Source organism: Thalassophryne amazonica, chromosome 17 (genome assembly GCF_902500255.1).
Source record: "Thalassophryne amazonica chromosome 17, fThaAma1.1, whole genome shotgun sequence".
In the NCBI taxonomy this organism is placed as follows: domain Eukaryota; kingdom Metazoa; phylum Chordata; class Actinopteri; order Batrachoidiformes; family Batrachoididae; genus Thalassophryne; species Thalassophryne amazonica.
In genome coordinates, this window is record NC_047119.1 from 6,812,530 (window position 1) to 6,831,764 (window position 19,235).

Consider the following 19,235-nt stretch of genomic DNA (forward strand, 5'->3'; position numbering starts at 1 on the left):
CTCCTTCCCAGCAGATGGCAGTGTTGACCTATTAACTGTGTGTTCACGGTTTTTTTTTTTTGCTGCTGTTGTTGCTACGTGACCCTGTTACATAGCAACAGATACGAGTATGTACCCAAAAATATTTGTAATGACATAAAGACTTAGCCACATTAAAAAAAGATAATCAGAAGTTTCCAACTTGAACAAAATTCAGAGTCTAAGTTTTTTTTTTTTTTTACCTCAAACGAAAAGGTCTGGTTTAATCGTTTTAGAATGATTTTTCTATGTTTTCAAGGGCATTTAAAACAAATCTTATCCTGGTGCAAGTTGATAAAAGTCACTTGATTCTATAAATGTTTGACCTATTCCAAAGATTAGGTTAAAACACAGTCTTATCTTTCTCTTCCAAATAGAGACCTTTGGAGCCTTTGGGTCAATATATTATTGATCATTTTAATGGAGTTCAGCTTTTGGTTTCTTACTGCTCACTACTTCGGTTAAATTTATGACAATAATGTCAAAAGGTAGACAACATAAAATGTGGCATTAAACACGTAGTCCCTTTCAAATTTTTACCAGATGTCATAAAAAGGATTTTCTTCAGCACCACTTTGTTCTTTGGTATTCAGATGGAGTCACAATATTATATCACCAATATGATCAAAATATACATTGACCAGAAACAAGTGACAATTTTGACCCATTGTGAGTTAAAATACAGCAACAAGATGCCAACCCTCAAAGTGTATGTTGAGAAACTACAACTACTACAAGGATCTAACTAAACCGCTATGCTTATGCAAGTGTTAGCATCACTGAGACGAAGAAACAGCTTTCAACACACGCACACAAAAACAAAGAAACCAGATATGCTGCTGGGAAGAAACTCTGGAAAAAATTTAAATTGGCATAACACAAAACACACACAGGTCTGCAGTGTCATATGCTAATATTAGCGTTAGCTGCAGTTACATTGTTTTTACCTGTTTTTTGTTGGGTTGGTTGGTTTGTTTGTTTGTTTGTTTGTTTTTTGCCAACATGATTTGGTGAACAAACTGTTTCATGAGATGTATAAGATGGAAATCCCAACTTCTAGTTTCCATCAAAAGCAGACTTCAAATCTCGTGCTAATCTGACCGACCAGGCTCACTGTATTACTGTGGAATGTCCCAAAAATACTTTATACCAACAAAATTAGCTGTAATTTTGTGATATACCACTGACGTAAAGATACTTTATCATAACTATATTTCAACACAAAGTAAATTTGGTAAATTTTGTAGAAAATCAAAAAGGGCTACACCTGAAATGGGCCTACCATGGAGCTAATTCTTTTACATTTTGCCATTTGGAGAGACTTCCAGCGGTGTAACCTGAGTTTATGGCAGTGTTTTAGCACTACATATAATCCAGTAATCAGTGTGTAGCCTAATATCTATCTTTGGTGAAAAATTTTGTCTAAATCCGTGCAGTGACACAATCCTAAAAGCCTATACAGTGAATCCTGAGCCAGAATCTGGATCCAGTTCACCTTCAAAATTCTGTGGAGTCATCCAAGGTCTAATATCTATCTGTGGTGAACATTTCGTCAAAATCTGTGCAGTAGTTTTGACGTAATCCTGCTAAAAGACAGACAAATAAACGCCAATGATTTTAATCCTTGGTGGACGTAATAAGCAAAGCAGAGTGGTGAGGGAAGCTTCCAAGAGCCCAGTGGCTACTCTGAAGGACTACCAAGCTTCCATGCGTGTAACTGGAGCAAATGGGCAGAGCGCAACCTTTACTTGTTGCTTCACAGCGACAGATTCCTGGTAGAGCAGCAAAAGGAAGAACTTCAGTTTAAAAGAAAAGGACATCAGTCATATGAGATATGGTAAGATTAGAGCTAAAGAGAGACCTGCATAAATATGACCCGTCAGCACACAGTTCTTAGAAGGGTCATGATTTTCCTGTACACTGTGATACTGCCAGTATTTGCACAGGGTTTTGCCAGTGTTTGTTCAAAGAGCTCACTTGAATTTACACAGCCAACACACTGCTGCTGATGAAATAAACGAGACAAGCTGAGCTGAATCTGACTTCTGTGGGTTACTGTGCACATCGATGTAATTTATCAGTCTATGCATTATGTCTATCAGTCAATCACTGAGTTAAAAGGAGTCAAAAAGTCAAAAGTACATGAACGTACATGAATAAAGTTTGCTGGAGGGATGCCTTTGGTCAAAATGGACCAGATCTGAATCAAGGGACAGATGCCTTTGAGCTTTGTTCTGTGATCCAGATTTATTTGATCCTGGTTGTGTCTGATCTTTGGATCTTACTTTTGATACTTTATTTTTAAGTGAGATTCCTTTTATTTTGATCCTGCCTTTAATCTTTGAGCTCTGATGGATGATCATGTTTTCTTTAATCCTGTAATCAAGATTGTAGGATTGATTACAAAGCAAGACAGACAAACAAACGTCAACAAAAACATAACATTTTTGACAAGATTCTATGACCGGAGGTCAGTAATCAGGATCAAAGGAATGAAGATCAAAAATCATCCTTAAAGATAAGGGTTCAGAAACAGAAGTCACCAACCAGGATCAAAGCTGAAGATCAAAGATGTGTAATCAAATCAAAGATCGACAACCAGAAACAAAGACAAGTGATCACTTCAAAGATCAACAACCATGATCAAAGTTCAGGATCAAAAATAAGTGATCAAATTGAAGCTCAAAAAACAGGATCAAAGACGCGTGACCAAATCAAAGATCAAAAACCAGGATCAAAGATGAGTGATCAGGATTAAAGGTTTTCAACAAAAACTCAAAACCAAACATCAGGATTAAAGTGACTGGTGGAGACCAAAGACCTCAGAGATTTATCAAAAGTCAGTACTGGTCATGAGTGATTAGTGACAAAGAGCAGGATCAGCAATTAGAAAAAAAGGTGATCATGATGAAAATGAAAAGAGTCAAAACGAAAAACAGCATCAGATCCGTAAGCAAAGAACGACTCCAGGGTGGATGTATGTTGTATGTATGTATGTATGTTTTCCTTTCTAGTTCACTTTTATTTTGTCTGTACGTGTATATATCACCTTTCACACACACTTTAAGGGATTGTTCTTGCAAAAAATATTCATAGATTGCTTACCAAAGAATTATTATCAGCAGTGCAACACAAGAACACAGAAACACATGAAGACAAACAAACAAGAGGCCAAGAACGGGTAAATCCCGCCGCTGACCTCATTACTGTTCCTACCGCTGTGGCCGTTATGTAATTCTGCCCTGTGAGTGTCTCCTCTAGTTTTGTATCTTGTGGTCTGTTGTTCTCTTGTAGTTTTCCGACTTGTGGTTTGTATGTGAGGTTCCTGATTGGTCCAATGGTGGGTGTGTCCAGGGTGTGCCCACAGTGGATTGGCCAGCTCGTGACACATGACCTGCTGTGGATCGCTCAGCTCGGGACACCTACGGTTACAAAACCATGGGAGTGTTTCCAGCCAGCAGCTGTTCCAGCCCCGGCCTCCAAACCCAATGTGTAGTTTTCCAAAGTCACTGTGTGTAACTTTGGGAATGTTGTAAACAGCACATCCACTGAGCTCATATTTTTACTATTTTGTCCAGTGTTGTTTGTAACCTTTGGACAGATGGACAGACATATCATATCATAAATTGCTTGGGAAGGCAGGAGATAACAAGATCAGTAATTGATGATAAAAAGCAACACGATAACACTAAGGAAAAGTTGCCTTCTGTCATCGTACGGCCCTTGGCACCTGATTTTTTTTTTTTTTTTTTTTTTTTTTTTTTGGAGTTTCTGGATGCAGTATTTTTGTATTTGCATCCTATTTTCCTTTGCCTTTCTTTTTTCCCTGCTGTCAGTGTTCCTGTCGTTTGTAGACGTGTGGTTTCTCTGTGTGGTTTGTGTCTCACCCGTGCACTCCTTTCTTCTCCCCATGCTCCTTGCTCGTGTATTTGTGAGCATGCACCATGCCGTGTGTCTTTCCCTTCACACTTGCTCCATGTTTTCATCTGTACAGTTGCTTCGTACTGTCTCACAATCGAGTGCATTGTAATTTGGTTTTCAGTCTCTCTTGGTTTGAACTGATTCTCATGCTTGTCTACGTTCTCCGTTATTTTCCTGCTGTTTCTGAATGAATCCATCCCGTGTTTTTCCTGTGTGGTCTTTGACCTCCTTTCTCCATCCTACTGAGTCGAGACTATCATCATTTTCTCTTTTGTTTCTTCCCTGGGGTGCAATTTCTGCATACATCCTAACGTGAAAGTGTGAGGTGTTTTGACTGAAAAAATATCATTTCTTTTGAGAATATGAGGAATTGTTTTAGAATAGATGGAATGTCCCATAGCTTACGTGGCGCACGAGTCTTAACAGCAAATATCCCTGCCTTCGTAATCACCACACCTATCTATGACTGTATAACTTGGACTGGATTCAGGGACTCATCTTTTAAAACATGGCTTTATTTTATCTGTCTGGAGCTCACGCTTGTAAAATGTACAGTTTACAGGTCAGAATATCTGACTTTATGACCTCGACTAGTCCTTGTGACAGTGCAGCATATCAGCTGGTAGACTGATTAGTTTTAATGATGCAGTGTCACATCATCACTAAGGAAATAAACGCTGATCAACAATTTCATGATGGAACGTGAACTGGATGTGTTGGAGTTCTGTGAGACATTATATACCCACAGATGTTGCACATGTTTATGTTGTTTTGGGGGTTGGCTTTGGTTTATAGGGCAGGTGTTAGTCTAGCGTGAACATGGGGTACAAAACTGAATTCTTTTGAGATTGTAGATTTTTGCACTTCAAATCAAACAGGAGGTCTACTCGGCCCACCGAGCTTGCTTCTTTCAATTTCAATTTATTTTCATTTATATAGCGCCAAATCACAACAAAGCTGTCTCAAGGCGCTTCACACAAGTAACGTCAAAGCTTACTAATCCCCAGAGCAACAGTGGTAAGGAAAAACTCCCTCTGAGGAGGAAACCTCAAGCAGACCAGACTCAAAGGGGTGACCCTCTGCTTGGACCATGAAACACAAGTAAAACAGGAAATAGTAAGGTGATCGCCGGCCACTAGCCCTAAGCTTCACTTAAAGACCCAGAATTTAGGTAAAGTTGAGGCCGCGGCACGCTTCAATTACTAATAAAATGAATTAAAAGAGTAAAAAAGCATAGAACTATACTATGCCAGTATGCTAGCCATACAAAAGGGAAAATAAGTGCGTCTTAAGTCTGAATCTGAAAGTCTCTTTCCAGCTTTTTTATATATGAATTTGGCAAATTTACTGTAGTTATTTGAACATCTTAAGGTATTGGTGACTTCAACATACAGTGCATCTAGAGCAGTGATTTTCAACCTTTTTTGAGCCGCGGCACCCTTTTTATATTTACAAAATCCTGCGGCACACCACCAACCAAAATAATATTATAATGCTATTACCTCTGGTTTTGCGCAAAACCCAATTATCGCAATGGAACATCGATACAGAAAACACCGCATTTTGAAAATCCTCAAGCATTTTGCGCTCTGATCTCAAGTAGGGCTGTCACGATTAGGAATTTCTGGAGACGATTAATTGTCAGACAAATAATTGCGATTGACGAATATATTGTCTATGTTTTTTTTTTTTTCCCCTTCTTTATATTCTACTATTGTAGTATAGTTACACAACTCTGGAAGAACGTTTGGCTTCTGTGAGTGGAGAAACTGGGAATGGTGCAACATTTTTATTTTTATCTTCATTTTACATACAGTCCCAACGTTTTTCTGATTTGTGGTTGTTTCTTTTGCATTTCTGAAATTGTTTCTCCTCATCAGTCATGTTTTGTGCTTAAACACTGCATTAAGCTCAAGACTGAACAAATAAATACCTTTGGAAAATAACAGCTGTTAAAGTTCAGAGTTCTCACCTGCTTGTTGTGATCTCTGCGTCTGAACATTGTTTTTTTTTTTTTTTGTGGCTCAGTTCTCATTTTTAAAATATGTTTTTAAAGACATTTGACTGTTTATTTCATCTCATGATCTCATAAATTCAGCATACGACGCGCACATGGTGTGAACAGGACGGTAACGGCAGAATCACACCTTTAGAGAAAGTTCAGAGAGAAGTAAAGGCAGCTTCACATTTCCGTTTTGTTACCGTTCACTCGGGTTAAGATCCTCTCTCTGCTCCGCGTTCGCTGTGCACTGAACGTGTCGCGCCTGCATTCAGGAATCTCCCTCACCCACCCCCTCCCTCACAGTCTGTAGCCTGTTAACTCCGCACGTGCGCACACAGGCACAGACACACACCGACAGTTCCGCATTTTAGATGGCTTTTGAAGGAGACGGCACTGTTTTAATCGGCCGACAGCCTCCTTGTTATTGTCCCGCCTTAAGACGAGAGCGAGGCTGCAGCACGTTTGACATCAGATTCTGAGTCGTTTTATGCTTTATGGATAAAATAAATAATTCACGGTAATCGTGAATATGGAAAATAATCGCGAATATGAAAAATACCCACGGCACCCCTGACGATCGATCACGGCACCCCGGTTGAGAATCATTGATCTAGAGAACGTATTCACAGCACTTTTTCCAGATTTTGTTATGTTACAGCCTTATTCCAAAATGGATTAAATTAATTTTTTTCTCAAAAGTCTAGACACAGTACCCCATAATGAGGTGGGCTTCATAGATAATTGGCAAAGCTTCTGGGGAAAACCTGGTCTTGTTAGGAGAGAGGGCATCCATCCCACTTTGGATGGAGCAGCTCTCATTTCTAGAAATCTGGCCAATTTTCTTAAATCCTCCAAACCGTGACTATCCAGGGTTGGGACCAGGAAGCAGAGTTGTAGTCTTACACACCTCTCTGCAGCTTCTCTCTCCCTGCCATCCCCTCATTACCCCATCCCCGTAGAGACGGTGCCTGCTCCCAGACCACCAACAACCAGTAAAAATCTATTTAAGCATAAAGATTCAAAAAGAAAAAATAATATAGCACCTTCAACTGCACCACAGACTAAAACAGTTAAATGTGGTCTATTAAACATTAGGTCTCTCTCTTCTAAGTCCCTGTTAGTAAATGATATAATAATTGATCAACATATTGATTTATTCTGCCTTACAGAAACCTGGTTACAGCAGGATGAATATGTTAGTTTAAATGAGTCAACACCCCCGAGTCACATTAACTGCCAGAACGCACGTAGCACGGGCTGAGGCGGAGGATTAGCAGCAATCTTCCACTCCAGCTTATTAATTAATCAAAAACCCAGACAGAGCTTTAACTCATTTGAAAGCTTGTCTCTTAGTCTTGTCCATCCAAATTGGAAGTCCCAAAAACCAGTTTTATTTGTTATTATGTATCGTCCACCTGGTCGTTACTGTGAGTTTCTCTGTGAATTTTCTGACCTTTTGTCTGACTTAGTGCTTAGCTCAGATAAGATAATTATAGTGGGCGATTTTAACATCCACACAGATGCTGAGAATAACAGCCTCAACACTGCATTTAATCTATTGTTGGACTCGATTGTCTTTGCTCAAAATGTAAATGAGTCCAACCACCACTTTAATCATATCTTAGATCTTGTTCTGACTTATGGTATGGAAATTGAAGACTTAACAGTATTCCCTGAAAACCCCCTTCTGTCTGATCATTTCTTAATAACATTTACATTTACTCTGATGGACTACCCAGCAGTGGGGAATAAGTATGATTCCTTCTTTATGTTCTCCAATGCCATATACCAACACAGGGCAGAGTAGCTACCTAAACTCTGTGAGTGAGATAGATTATCTCGTCAATAGTTTTATATCCTCATTGAGGACAACTTTGGATGCTGTAACTCCTCTGAAAAAGAGAGCCTTAAATCAGAAGTGCCTGACTCCGTGGTATAACTCACAAACTCGCAGCTTAAAGCAGATAACCCGTAAGTTGGAGAGGAAATGGCGTCTCAATAATTTAGAAGATCTTCACTTAGCCTGGAAAAAGAGTCTGTTGCTCTATAAAAAAGCCCTCCGTAAAGCTAGGACATCTTACTACTCATCACTAATTGAAGAAAATAAGAACAACCCCAGGTTTCTTTTCAGCACTGTAGCCAGGCTGACAAAGAGTCAGAGCTCTATTGAGCCGAGTATTCCTTTAACTTTAACTAGTAATGACTTCATGACTTTCTTTGCTAATAAAATTTTTACTATTAGAGAAAAAATTACTCATAACCATCCCAAAGACATATCGTTCTCTTTGGCTGCTTTCAGTAATGCTGGTATTTGGTTAGACTCTTTCTCTCCGATTGTTCTGTCTGAGTTATTTACATTAGTTACTTCCTCAAATCCATCAACATGTCTATTAGACCCCATTCCTACCAGGCTGCTCAAGGAAGCCCTACCATTAATTAATGCTTCGATCTTAAATATGATCAATCTGTCTTTATTAGTTGGCTATGTACCACAGGCTTTTAAGGTGGCAGTAATTAAACCATTACTTTAAAAGCCATCACTTGACCCAGCTATCTTAGCTAATTATAGGCCAATCTCCAACCTTCCTTTTCTCTCAAAAATTCTTGAAAGGGTAGTTGTAAAACAGCTAACTGATCATCTGCAGAGGAATGGTCTATTTGAAGAGTTTCAGTCAGGGTTTAGAATTCATCATAGTACAGAAACAGCATTAGTGAAGGTTACAAATGATCTTCTTTGAATCATATTTATCTAATAGATTACAATTTGTTCATGTATATGGGGAATCTTCTTCACAGACTAAGGTTAATTATGGAGTTCCACAAGGTTCTGTGCTAGGACCAATTTTATTCACTTTATACATGCTTCCCTTAGGCAGTATTATTAGACAGCATTGCTTAAATTTTCATTGTTACGCTTTATCTATCCATGAAGCCAGAGGACACACACCAATTAGCTAAACTGCAGGATTGTCTTACAGACATAAAGACATGGACGACCTCTAATTTCCTGCTTTTAAACTCAGATAAAACTGAAGTTGGCCCCACAAATCTTAGAAACATGGTGTCTAACCAGATCCTTACTCTGGATGGCATTACCCTGACCTCTAGTAATACTGTGAGAAATCTTGGAGCCATTTTTGATCAGGATATGTCATTCAATGCGCATATTAAACAAATATGTAGGACTGCTTTTTTGCATTTGCGCAATATCTCTAAAATTAGAAAGGTCTTGTCTCAGAGTGATGCTGAAAAACTAATTCATGCATTTATTTCCTCTAAGCTGGACTACTGTAATTCATTATTATCAGGTTGTCCTAAAAGTTCCCTGAAAAGCCTTCAGTTAATTCAAAATGCTGCAGCTAGAGTACTGACGGGGACTAGAAGGAGAGAGCATATCTCACCCATATTGGCCTCTCTTCATTGGCTTCCTGTTAATTCTAGAATAGAATTTAAAATTCTTCTTCTTACTTATAAGGTTTTGAATAATCAGGTCCCATCTTATCTTAGGGACCTCATAGTACCATATCACCCCAATAGAGCGCTTCGCTCTCAGACTGCAGGCTTACTTGTAGTTCCTAGGGTTTGTAAGAGTAGAATGGGAGGCAGAGCCTTCAGCTTTCAGGCTCCTCTCCTGTGGAACCAGCTCCCAATTCAGATCAGGGAGACAGACACCCTCTCTACTTTTAAGATTAGGCTTAAAACTTTCCTTTTTGCTAAAGCTTATAGTTAGGGCTGGATCAGGTGACCCTGAACCATCCCTTAGTTATGCTGCTATAGACTTAGACTGCTGGGGGGTTCCCATGATGCACTGAGTGTTTTTTTTCTCTTTTTGCTCTGTATGCACCACTCTGCATTTAATCATTAGTGATTGATCTCTGCTCTCTTCCACAGCATGTCTTTTTCCTGGTTCTCTCCCTCAGCCCCAACCAGTCCCAGCAGAAGACTGCCCCTCCCTGAGCCTGGTTCTGCTGGAGGTTTCTTCCTGTTAAAAGGGAGTTTTTCCTTCCCACTGTCGCCAAGTGCTTGCTCACAGGGGGTCGTTTTGACCGTTGGGGTTTTTCTGTAATTATTGTATGGCCTTGCCTTACAATATATAAAGCGCCTTGGGGCAACTGTTTGTTGTGATTTGGCGCTATATAAATGAAAGTGATTTGATTTTGATTTGATTTGATAATGACAATGTGAAAAAAGCTTTTTTTTTTTTTTTTCAAAATTTATTGAAAATAAATCATTCTCGATATGTTTCTATAGCTTAATTGGAGTCCAACTGGGGTAAATTCAGTTGATTGGACATGATTTGGATAGACACACACCTGTCTACATATAAGGTCCCACAGTTGACAGTCAGAGCACAAACCAAGCATGAAGTCAAATTGTTTGTAGATGACCAAGGCAGGATTGTCTCAAGGCATAAATCTGCAGAACAGTACAGAAATGTTTCTGCTGCTTTGAAGGTCCCAATGAGCACAGTGGACTCCATCATCCATAAATAAAAGAAGCTCGGGTCCACCAGGACTCTTCCTAGAGCTGGGCACCCATCTAAACTGAGTGATCGGAGGAGAAGGTCCTTAGTCAGGGAGGTGACCAAGAACCCGATGGTTACTCTGTCAGAGCTCAATATTGCTCTGAACCTTCCAGAAGGACAACCATCTCTGCAGCAATCCACCAATTAGGCCTGTATGGTAAAGTGGCCACCTGGAGTTTACCAAAAGGCACCTGAAGGACTCTGAGACCATGGGAAACAAAATTCTCTGGTCTGATGAGACAAGGATTGAACTCTTTGGTGTGAATGTCAGGTGTCATGTGTGGAGGAAACCAGACACCATCCCCACAGTGGAGCATGGTGGTGGCAGCATCATGCTGTGGGGATGTTTTTCAGCAGCAGGAACTGGGAGACTAGTCAGGATTGAGGGAAAGATGAATGCAGCAACGTACAGAGACATCCTGGATGAAAACCTGCTCCAGAGCGCTCTTGACCTCAGACTGGGGAAATGGTTCATCTTTCAGCAGGACAATGACCCACAGCCATCAAAGGAGTGACTTCAGGACAACTCTGTGAATGTCCTTGAGTGGCCCATCCAGAGCCCAGACCTGAATCCGATTAAACATCTCTGGACAGATCTGAAAATGTCTGTGCACCGACGCTCCACATCCAACCTGATGGACCTTGAGAGGTGCTGCAAAGAGGAATGGACCAAACTGCCCAAAGATAGGTGGACCAAGCTTGTGGCATCATATTCAAGAAGACTTGAGGCTGTAATTGCTTCCAAAGGTGCATCAACAAAGTATTGAGCAAAGGCTGTGAATATTTATGTACATGTGATTTCTTAGCTTTTCATTTTTAATAAATTTGCAAAAATTTCAAAAAAAAAAATTTCATGTTGTCATTAATGAGTGTTGTTAGAATAAGGTTGTAACAAAATGTGGAAAAAGTGAAGTGAAATCCTTGAGGCTCTTCAATCACTCATTCTACTAATTTTTTTCTGAATTTGGCTTTATTCCTCTACAGAATTAGTCAAAAGTGCTTAGGAGTGTTAAATGTATGACCTGTTCTAATGTATCATTGCCAGCTTGTTTTGTTAAGGACCTTTGACCTTCTGTGTTGAGTGTGGTTAACCTGTTGCTCACCACTGGAGTTGATGCCTTCACACTGTGGTGAAGATCTCTCCCTAAGAAACTCAGTTTGGATTCAGGGATCATGGCAAATTATATGCCTGTTCCTGATTTACCACTTTTTCCAAATCTATTGAGAACATGATCTCCAGTCAACCTCTTGCATGACATTACATTGCATCAGTGGTGGGCACAGTTCAGATAATCCGATAACGGATAATTGTTTAAGCTAATGTTTTTGCTTGCAGATTAGCTTTCCAGATAAGTTTTAAAACCATTATCGGACCAATTATCTTCTAATAAATTTAGTTCTGATAACTTTCAGTCCAATGACGTCTTTTTTGCTGGTAAAGTGAGCAAAGTTTAATGGTCAAAAACATTTGTAAACCCTAAAATCAAACATTATATCCGGCATTAAAACCTCTGCCAATTCAACATGCAGATCCACCTTGGATTTGCTGTGGCGACCCCAAGTACAAAAACAAGGGAGCAGCCGACGGGACTTACTAGAGCTGTGAGGACAAGAGGTACTCTCACAAGAGCTGGGTTTCCAAGAGTTTCTTGATAGTACAGAGAGATGCCCATGCTCCAGTAGCATTTAGTAGCCACCATCAGGGAACCACATACGAGAATAACCTGGGTTGTCTTATGTGTAGGGATCCCAGTACCAGACAACACTCCTTGGATGAACACAGTGAACGAAGGATAGCATCAGCCTTTATGAGAACTTTTAAGTAGATGGGTGCAGACCCAGTAGTCACACTGCAGGTAAGCATTAAGCCATAGCCACTGGGCTCGATCAGGAGTGGGGGTAACATGCCCTTTTGGGTGGATCCAAAACCAGACATGCTGTTGTGTTCTGGATCTTTTTGTGAGACCTTTTCTGTGCAAGCCAGAAGATCCATTTACAAAGGTGTTTCAGTAGTCAAGGTGAGAGATAACCGTGACCTTTCCCAAGAGCTGGTTGGCATATTGAATAGGGGATATTGTCTGATTTTACTTATGTTAAATAGTGCAAAGTGGCACAAGCAGTAGACAGAGGCAACATGGTGCAAGAAGTACACCCAGGTTGCTTGCCTTCTTAATAGGAATAAGAGACAGAGAGGCTTTTTTATTATTATTATTTTATTATTGTGTATAGATTGTTTGGCTGCGAAGGCCAAAAGTTCAGTCTTAGAGAGACTATCTGAAGTTGGTCTTCTTTCATTCCATGAGGATATGCTGGAGAGACGATCTGAAATCCATGACGAGACCTTTAGCCAGAATTACAAATAGAGTTGAGTGTCATCTGCATAGTAGTGATATGACAAGCTGTGTGAGCAGATAATCGGACCCAGGGAAATGGTGTATATGGCAAAGAGAAAAGGCTCCAGCACTGACCCTTGGGGCACCCTTGTGGAGAGGTAGTAGGATCCTGATGACTGTCCAAACCATGATACCTTAACTGAACAAGCAGTGAGATAAGATTCAAACCAAGAATGTGCTTTGCCTGAGACCCAACCCCCTCTCAGAGACCATACCAGCACCCCACACACAACACCAGTTGACACAATTTATGATTAGGTGTCGTTTTCCAACTTACTTCCATACAAGCAAATAATTTCAAATTTTGGAAGTAAAATAATGCCAGAAACCTATACAATCATTTACAGACACAATTTTCTTCAAGCTAAAGAGCTGATTGGTTAAAAATATGGCAGTATTAGGTAATGATTACTCTTCTAGCTACTGAAACTTGTTTGCATTGGTTACGCCATGGAGGCCAGTTGGAACCCACTGGAGTGCCATATATCATGCTTTTCAAAGAATTGTTTTTCCCAGGAGTCTGTGCTATATTTGACTTGGCTGTGCTCTTAGAGCAGAGTCCCTGGCACTGTGTGAACATGTATGTAAATCATCCGGCACAGCCCCATCAGTGCCATCCACACTTTCCACACCACCGTTGGACATCTGTTACTGAAAAATATTTCATTTAATTTTCTGCCTGATTATTTTGAGCTGAGGAGAATTCTCATGGCAGTGCTTCAAGATTTCTGCACTCTAAACAGTATGTGATTTCACATTTTAGCCCCGGGACAACTTTGTGTACAGTTTTCCATTTTGTTTTGCTGTGATATTTTTAGAATTTAATTTATGAAAGCAAAGAGCAGTGTCACTGTGAGGGTTGGGCCAAAATGGGACCCTTTTTTTCAGGCCCAGGCCAAACTTTATTACAGCATTAATCAAAAATGCAGTACACCAAAGATTTGTGTTATCACTTTTTAAACTTTACGAGCGAACTAGTCAAATTTGTCTCCTTTTTCCGTCATAAGTTCTAATTATAGTTAACATTAATTCTGAAAGGTCGGACACTTAAAACTAACACTGAAGACAAATATGACAAAAATTTTAACATTTTTATCAAACTTTGCTAGCTAACTAGTCACATTTTCTCCTTTATTTAGTCATAAACACTAACTGTTGTTAGCAACCTATCATTAATTCTGTAAGCTCAGAAAAGCTAACACTGAAGACAAATATGACAAAGATTTGAACATTTTTATCAAACTTTGCTAGCTAACTAGTCACATTTTCTCCTTTATTTAGTCATAAACACTAACTGTTGTTAGCAACCTAACTTTAATTCTGTAAGCTCAGACACTTAAAGCCAACACTGAAGACAAATATGACAAAGATTTTAACATTTTTATCAAACTTTGCTAGCTAACTAGTCACATTTTCTCCTTTATTTAGTCATAAACACTAACTGTTGTTAGCAACCTAACATTTTCTGTAAGCTCAGACACTTAAAGCTAACACTGAAGACAAATATGACAAAGATTTTTAACATTGCTATCAAACATTGCTAGCTAACTAGTCACATTTTCTCCTTTATTTAGTCATAAACACTAACTGTCGCTAGCAACCTAGAATTAATTCTGCAAGCTCAGACACTAAAAGCAACTCAAAATTTGGCAACAGCAGCCCCTCTACCACACCCAGTTCTCCCACTTATATTTTCTACTTAAAAACTAGTTAGATTTTACTGGTAAGTGACCAGCACAAATATAAATTAATGTATTACAGTGTTTTTGCTGCAATAGTTTTTATATGATTTGTGTTTATGATGGCAGTTGCTTGATGTTTACATGGGGCCGATTTCTATTGTGATTTATTTGATTTTCCCAAAAGTATTGTATATTATGTGCTTGATACAGCTGATGGAACTAAGCATCCAGGTATTTGTACAGTTCTGGGGGTCATAGTGACAAATTAGTCCAAGTAATAAAGTAGCAAAGATCATGGGCCCATTAATTAGGCCAATCAGTCAAATGACAGTTTTAAAGTCCAGATCCATGCACATCACACATACATGTTATTTCTTAGATTTTTTATTTTTTATTAATTTGCAAAAATCTAAAAAAAAAAAAAAAAACCTTTTTTTGCATCATCATTATGGGGTACTGTGGGTAGAATATTGAGGGAAAAATGAATTTCACCCATTTTGGAATAAGGCTTAACATAACAAAATGGAAACATTTAAGTGCTGTGAATATTTTCTGGATACACTGTAAGGCTACAATACACAAGAGCTGCTGATAGATACAGGTGTTCTATATTTATACTACTTACAGATGTTTGTAGCGCTGCACTGCTGCACTCACCTGTTACCCATCTTTGACCAAAGGTTTGCACTATTAAATTTAGTTTTTGCACAGATTAGAGTATGCTGTCTGTTTCCTGATTGATTCATTAATTGCATATGTAATTTTGTTTAATATTTAAATTGTGAGGCACAAGGTACAAAGAAACACAAAAGGTTTCATTCTTCAAACAGAGCTGAATCATGATAAGTCTTAGTAGAGGAGTCCATTGACATTTTTTGCTCTAATAATAACCTCGATCATCCAGCACCTCCTTCTGCAGTGGCTCACAGGAAACCCACAACAGCGGGGATGGAAACTGCCAGTGACTCTTGCCCTACTTGCTGGATTGTGCAAGGTAGAAGATTGGGCCTATTCTGTTCAAATTACATACATAAATGTTGAAAACATATGTAAGGCCATACATTGTAGGAAATTATGTGGATACAATCATTAATTGTGATCATTTTCTGACATCTGTGAGCTCTGTTGTGCTCTCAGTCATCTGATGAGTCATCAAACCTATCGGTCTGAACATGAGAAAAGGTTTAATATACTCAGTGTCAGTGAGGTACCATATGTAGGATTTATTTTCTGTGCAGAGTGAGTGAATAATGGGTGATTTGGTCATATTCAAAGATTTGATGCTTTTATCCATTTTAGAAAAGTAGAGCAATTGCATCAAAGCCCCAGGCCAGATGTGTGACCTGTGTATAAAAGGAGAGAAAGCAGCGCTGACGGCTTTATTAAAGTAATGCATTTGGCTGAAGGTTTGACAGTTTGATTTCTTGTTCTGTCACCGTGCTTCATTTTTTTCTTTTTTACTCCACATGGCAATGTAATGCAGGAGCATATTGCAGAAGAAGTGCACATAGTACACATATTACAGTGTGCCTCTTTCCTTACAAGTTGCAGATTTCCACAGTGCAGAGAAGTAAATAATAAGGACATGTTTTCTCATGCACTAAAAATGCTCCTGTGTATGCAGATGATATAATTATTGGTCACATTTGATTAGTTTGCGTGTACATGCCCATCGTGCACACAGCATTGACAGAAAATAACACCATGCATGAGAGATGTTATTACTGGGCATTTATATGGACAATAACAAACAATTAAATAGTTAAATTAAATAAAAAATTAATTAATTAAAGTGCACCTCGCCTTCTCCAATGACTTCACCATGTATGTGATAAAATGTCTGGAATTATTGATCAAATATATAGAAGTTAATCAAACTGTGGAAATGAATGGCATCACATGCACACAGTAGCATTTCAAGTGCTATACTTTTTTGTATGTTGTTTTGTTTTTGGCCGCATCAAGGTTTGTGGCTCATGTTGAACTTTATTTTTAAAAAATGCTATCTGATTTAATGAGCAGAACTAAATTTACTTGAAGCTAATTTGTTTGTTAATGTTTAGCAAAATTAGCTGAAAAGCTAATTTGCTAGATTAGCTGCCTGCCAACGCTCTTCATGTCATCTGTAAACTCTGACTGGGTGAAGCTACAATATTTACCCTGGAATCCCCACAAAATAAAGGCTTTATTAGTCATAAAAATAGCTGTAATTTTGTAATATACCACAGAAATAAGGTTTTTTTTTCAATTTCAATTTATTTTCATTTATATAGCGCCAAATCACAACAAAGCTGCCTCAAGGTGCTTCACACAAGTAAGGTCTAACTTTACCAACCTTCAGAGCACGAACACAGGTGACAGTGGTAAGGAAAAACTCCCTCTGATGATTTGGGGAAGAAACCTCAAGCAGACCAGACTCAAAGGGGTGACCTTCTGCTTGGGCATGATACAGACACAATTTACAAAGATACAGGAAATTTTGCCAGTGCACAGGATGGTAGGGTTGCAGAAGAAGACACCCACTCCCATCTCTGAATGGAGCCGCACCTCAAACAGAGAGAAAAAACAATCAGGCATCAGAAAAACAACAAATACAGTGTAATTTGTCAGCATTAACCAACAAGAAAAACAGAAGAAATACTAAGGTGATCGCCGGCCACTAGCCCTAAGCTTCACTAAAAGACCCAGACTTTAGATAAAGCTGAGGCTGCAGCACATTCCGTTTACTAATAAAATTAATTTAAAAGAGTAAAAAGCATAGTAACATACTATACCAGTATGCTAGCCATATGAAATCAAATCAAATCAAATCAATTTTATTTATATAGCTCCAAATCACAACAACAGTTGCCCTAAGGCGCCTTATATTGTAAGGCAAAAGCCATACAATAATCACAGAAAAACCCCAACGGTCAAAATGACCCCCTGTGAGCAAGCACTTGGCAACAGTGGGAAGGAAAAACTCCCTTTTAACAGGAAGAAACCTCCAGCAGAACCAGGCTCAGGGAGGGGCAGTCTTCTGCTGGGACTGGTTGGGGCTGAGGGAGAGAACCAGGAAAAAGACATGCTGTGGAGGGGAGCAGAGATCAATCACTAATGATTAACAGTGATGCTGGTAACGAGTAATCTAACGCGTTAATCTTTCCAAATCAGTAATCAGATTAAAGTTACTTCTTCATGTCACTGTGCGTTACTATTATTTTTCATTGTGGGCCAATAGCAGCATTAAACTTGGTCTGTGGGCAGGGGGTCGGGGTTCGACTAAACTGCCCACTTTCAGTGAGCTGTGAGCTTTTCATCCGCGGTTTTTTGCAGCTGCTCGACTCGTCGTCACCTCTTAAAGCACGGTGATCAGCACACCTGCACTGAGCTTTACAAAGACATTTTTATACTTTTTTTCCTCCTTTATTTAGAGCTGAGCTGAGCCGCTCTGTATCTGGTCGTTAAAAACAGCTGATCCTCCACGACGCGTCAACAACTAACACTATTTTCCACTCAAATGCACCTAAACTCTATTTCTGAGGACCACATGATGAGATAACACAATAAAACTTTCTTACCTGTAAATCTGGTCACGTTTTCTGCATAAATAAATGTTATCCATTCTTTGTACTCAAACGCCAAAGTAGTGGCGAATCCAGATGGAATGGGGGCGTGGGGCAGGGATGTGCCCCCCTCACAACACCCCTAGATTAAAGGTCCAGTTTTGAAGCCTTTTTTTACTACAACTACTAATACTACTTAAAATAATATTAATTTCGACAAGTAAAATATTTAGAGAGAATTTAAATGTTAGAAAAATGCTAGAATGAATTTAATAGTTACATTTATAAACAATGTAGGTTCGAAATTGCAAGTTTTACTGTTACAGTGCTGTCAACAGTTAAATATGAGGTCAAGAAAGAGGTCTTTATTTTACTTTTTATAAAACAAGTATTTATTTTCATTGAAGTCAAGAAAGGGTGACTATAAAGTAAGTTTTGGCAAAACAGGTATCATTGTCATGTTGAGGTGGCAGAGGGTTGTTGTCGGCAGCTGGGAAAAGTAACTAAAAAAGTAACTAGTAATCTACTTAGTTACTTTTACAATTGAGTAATCAGTAAAGTAACTAAGTTACTTTTTCAAGGAGTAATCAGTAATCAGTAATTGGATTACTTTTTCAAAGTAACTGTGGCAACACTGATGATTAAATGCAGAGTGGTGCATACAGAGCAAAAAGAGAAAGAAACACTCAGTGCATCATGGGAAGGCTAAGTCTATAGCAGCATAACTAAAGGATGGTTCAGGGTCACCTGATCCAGCCCTAACTATAAGCTTTAGCAAAAAGGAAAGTTTTAAGCCTAATCTTAAAAGTAGAGAGGGTGTCTGTCTCCCTGATCCGAATTGGGAGCTGGTTCCACAGGAGAGGAGCCTGAAAGCTGAAGGCTCTGCCTCCCATTCTACTCTTACAAACCCTAGGAACTACAAGTAAGCCTGCAGTCTGAGAGCGAAGCCCTCTATTGGGGTGATATGGTACTAAGAGGTCCCTAAGATAAGATGGGACCTGATTATTCAAAACCTTAGGTCAGGGTAATGCCATCCAGAGTAAGGATCTGGTTAGACACCATGTTTCTAAGATTTGTGGGGCCAAGTACAATAACTTCAGTTTTATCTGAATTTAAAAGCAGGAAATTAGAGGGCATACATGTCTTTAT